Raw genomic sequence first — 4,996 nt, 5'->3', positions numbered from 1 at the left:
AAGTGGGGGTAATTGGCTGTCTGGGGACACAGAAGTGGGGGGAGGTTGGCTGTCTGAGGACACAGAAGTGGGGGTAGGTTGTCTGGGGACAGAAGTGGGGGCTGGCTGTCTGGGGACAGAAGTGGGGGCTGGCTGTCTGGGGTCAGAAGTGGGGGTGGCTGCAGTCTGGGGACACAGAAGTGGTGGGGCACACAGCAGGGTGGGCAGGCTGTCTGGGGACACAGCAGGGTGGGCAGGCTGTCTGGGGAAACATGCTATTGGCTGGGGATACAGCAATGTTTATCTCTGTGGGGAGCAGTGTTTTTTATCTCTGTGGGGGAGCAATGTTTTTTATCTCTGTGGGGGATCAATGTTATTTTTTCTATTTGGGAGCATAGAAGTGGTGACAGGCTGCCTGGGGACACAAGGGGGGACTGGCTGTCTGGGGATAGAAGTGGGGATGGCTGGCAGTCTGGGTACACAAGGGGGGGCTGGCTGTCTGAGGACACAAGGGGGAGCTGGCTGTCTGGGGACACAGAAGGAGGGGCTGGCAGTGGACACATAAGGAGGGGCAAGCTGTCAGGGGATACAGGGGGAGCAGGCTGGCTGGGGACACAGAAAAAGGGACCTGATTGGCTGGCGATACATGCTATTTTCAGTGGGGAGCAGTGTTATGTATCTCTGTGGGGAGCAATGTTATTTATCTCTGTGGGGAGAAATGTTATTTATCTCTGTGGGGAGCAATGTTATTTATCTCTGTGGGGAGCAAAGTTATTTATCTCTGAGGGGAGCAATGTTATTTATCTTTGTGCTGAATAATGTTTTTATTCTGATAGGGAGCAATGTGCTTTTTTTCCCTGTTAGTATGTGTAAAAGGAAAGGAGCTTTGTTGCCAGCAGGAACAGATGCCAGTGAACAGTGGGATTCTTGCAACCTCTCTCTGCATTTCAGGGGCCATGTGTTTTGTTACTGGACCTTCTCTGTGGCCAGTTAGTGGTGCAGTTTCTGGGCTGCAGTGTCCAAAAAAAAGTGGGACAGTTTCTGGGCACTGTTGAAAAATCTTTGTTTCCTAAAAGTTAGTGTGCAGTATATGGTCAGCTCTTAAAAAATGCTGACCTGTCATGTTCCTATGAATGGGTGCTTCTCACATGCTAGACACTACCCCAAAAGGTGCGGCCATTCTCCCAACATGCTAGGGCCCTCTCTAGGGGATCCCCGGAAGATTGGTGCACCAGGGCCCAAGAGTTCTCTTAGCAGCTCTGCGTGCCTGCACCCCCCCACACACACATTCGCTGCCGCCACCACAATCCTGCCCACACCCACCAGTCTGCTCTCCACTACCACCCCTGCAGGTGAGGAGGTGTGGGCAGCAGCAGCATTTTGGTCCAGTCCATCAGACCATCCTCCTCTCTTCTCTTCTCAGAATGCAGGGCAAGGTGTGCCCGGCATTCTGGGAGTACTGGACTGGTAAGAGGGGGGGGGAGAGCGTGGTGCTGTGGAAGTTGGTCTTACATTTTTTTCTTTTTTTGGGGGGGGTGTCACCATGAGTTACAGCACGGGGTGACACCAACCCTAGTGACGCCTCTGGCCTCCACTGGACAAAATGAATAACAATATGCAGCATATGGCTACAGCCATTGATACACAAACGGCAGATGCCAACAGGCACTAGTGAGTGGCTTCCTCTCAACTCAACAAGCAATGATCACTAATTTTAGTCAAATTCACCAGTCACACACAAATGCTATTCTGGAGCTTAATCAAAATAGTTCAGCATTAGGAACACAAATTTTACATATCTTACCAGAGAAAACTGGATTGAGTTCCAGTAGCAGTACCAGAGCACCAAGTATAGAAACATCTACACCACCAAGGCATGGGTTACGAACCCATGGAGGAATAACACAGAAATGTAGATCCTCCTCACCCTGCAAAATATCCTAAATGTAAAAGATAATAATTGTTAGTATTTTATTTTTGAGTGGTGAAAGTATATTTACCTACAATATTTTGCTTACATTGAATTCTGAAGATGATTCTATAAAAAGGCTATTTGTTGCTTTATACAGCAAAAAAAATTAGTGTAATTACTAAGGCTCAAAGTATTCACATACTGTATTCATTGTTACATTCTAAATGCTAATAACTAGTAAGGTGTTGATATATAAAGATGTATAAATGTTTTAGGAGACTTTAGAGACTTTTGCTGGATGATATAAGAATATGCCTACCGATTTATCAATACACCTGAACTTAGGGCCTGATTCAGACCCACTCGCGAGCGGCTGTCCGCTCGCAAGTGGGTCGATGTTATGGACTGAGCATGCGCACGACGGAGGGAGCTCCGTCGTGCGCATGCGCCAGACGCGACGAGCGAAGGAAAGTCCTTCGCTCGTTGTGTCCGATCAAAGGGGGCGTGCTGTCAATGTTGATTGACAGCACGCCCGCTTTGGTAGGCGTTCCGGGGGCGTGCCTCCCTGACGGGGGCGTTCCCACGGGAACGCCTCCCGTCAAAAGCCGGCCCACTGACATCACTAGTGATGTCAGTGGGAGTGATTTTGGCTCTGTTAGAGCCAAAATCACTCCGGAGTTTGCGGTTCAAAAAACCTCAGCCGCAGGCTCCGGCTCACAATTTCGATGGTCGCGATGGTCACGACCATCGCGGCCATCAAAATGCACGCTCGTATAGCCTGTGGGTGGTGACCCACAGCTATATGAGCGTCCAGGAGGACGCTCCATTTTCATGGAGCCCGGCCCTCATTCAGAGCGTGCGCTCTGCTCAGAGCGTACGGCTCTGAATGAGGGCCTTAATTTTTAATAGCCCAAAGGTGTGTACTATCATGGATCGAGTGGCTATATGTGCCTCGTTATACTTAGGCTCAACAGGAGTATGCAGATATGACAGTGGAGTCAGAAGCCAGGAGGTATAGCCATAGCCTAAATAACCTACCAGAAATTAAAAAAAATAACAGATTCACAAGTTAAATTAGATGGTCAGTTAATAGGTACCCAGCAACCAACCCTCTGGCATTTGTCCCACCATAAACTTTGCAGAGAGGGATGAAATACTGAGGATTAGGTTAGCTTTTGAGACTATATAAGGCTACCCTAACTTCATGACACTGTGATTTCTGGCTGATAAAGCAGATGTAGGTGGTGCTGATCAGTGCAGCCATAACTTGTGCCAGGTGCCTGCTAAAGGAAGGCTTAGATATACCTAACACTCTCCCAGACATTGACTGAAAGGAGCCAGTGGCAAAAAAATGAACAACACATAGCAGCTGGTGCAGGACTGATATGGCACGTGACTGTGCAGTGTCTGGCTCATGCTGAGTCTTGACAAGGTCATACAGCATCATAAGGTTGGAACATGTGAGGTGGAACATCTCTATGACCTCAGCAGCAGACAATGCATTGAAGTTTAACCACCCACAGAAGAACCTAGGGCTGCATAGGCTCTGTGGTACCTCAATAAACTGCTGTTGTTCCTCTGCTTCAGGCTCCTGGGTCCTCTGAGTCAGGTGGTGATTTGCATACCACAGAAAAGTTTCCAGCATTGCATTGCCTGGATTAGCCATTATACCTTCAGCCACAGTGTAGAACATGCTTGTGTCCACTTTTATAAGGATCGCAATGAAGTTTTAATGAACAAAATTCTGTTTTCAAGCATTAGTAAATCTCTAATGCTCAAAATCAAATGCAAATGGAATGCAAAATCACCAAAAACACAAAATGGACCAAAATTGTACTTTGATAACTATACCCCTGAGGGAGGTAATTAGGGGGGTTAATGTACATAAATTTCATTATTTGATGATGTTGGGGCTAAATAATAATGGAGACTATGAAGGTAATAAATGGAAAGGGTTAATTGCATTATAATTAATAGGGTTTTATGATGATGCTTAAGTAGTTTAAATTGTTTTTGAAGAGGGGTTATTTATTGATGTGGTAATAGTGAAGGCAAGGTCACTGATGCTCTCTGTAATAGATAGTGATCACTGTGATGTTGTCTGTATTATATGGCAGTCAATGATACCCTCTGTATAGTTTAGAGATCACTGAGCTCTCTGTATTACATTGTGGTTGTTAGGTTTGTAGCAGGATTCACAATGTATGTTTAAAGTAAAAATTACAGTATATTTATTGGTATAATAAATGTAGCACAAACAGATATGGAATGTCATTATTGAACATGGATAAATGTAATTTCAGATGTAGGTAGGCATGAGCAGAATATATATGAAGAATACTAAATACAGAACATCACTTGCAGAGCATAAAGTAGATAATGAATGTCCCAATATGATGCAGGAATAAACATCTTACCCATCACTTGCTAGCCAGACCATCCCTAGTGGCCCTACCACCCATCACTTGCTAGCCAGACCACCATTCAACACACTAGCACCCATCACTTGTAACACTAAACACACCCAGGTGGGATAATTACTGACTAGGCAAAACAGATTAACTCACTTGTGCATGATTAAAAACATCCACAACACAGGGGGTGTGGACTGACTGGCAAGCTGAGTAGACATGCCTCTGTACAGCTCTCCAGATAACCCCTAAAAATTGCCTGTTCCTGCTGACCCTTGCTATTTCTAAGGGTCCTACCCTCACATCTGACCACATGAGGTCCCACTGACCCCATATCTGGACTCCGGGAGTGAAGTGCTGCTCTGGGGCCGTCGCATTCTACACTACATCCAGCAGCACTGGCCTCGATTTTCGTGCGTGGATCAGAACAGCCGCGATCACCCCCGGAAATGACCGTGACCTTCAAGCTTCATACAGACCTTTATTAACCAGACTGGGGTCTTCAGACAGGCAGTCTATATTACCTGGAAAGGTCAATGACCGGAACTGTGATTCGCGGGAGGACGCCATTTTGGCTTCTCTCTATTCCTGCAGCACTGCCTCAGACCTTGAACTGTGGCCTGCTTTACGGTGCAGGCAGTCACAACAGGCTGCTTTCCTCTTCCTGGTTCATCCTGCCCTGTGTACTTCAGCA

This window comes from Taudactylus pleione, unplaced genomic scaffold (assembly GCF_031769625.1).
Source record: "Taudactylus pleione unplaced genomic scaffold, aTauple2 ptg000587l, whole genome shotgun sequence".
In the NCBI taxonomy this organism is placed as follows: domain Eukaryota; kingdom Metazoa; phylum Chordata; class Amphibia; order Anura; family Myobatrachidae; genus Taudactylus; species Taudactylus pleione.
The sequence above is the reverse complement of the archived record's forward strand: the minus strand, read 5'-3'. Positions refer to the sequence as shown.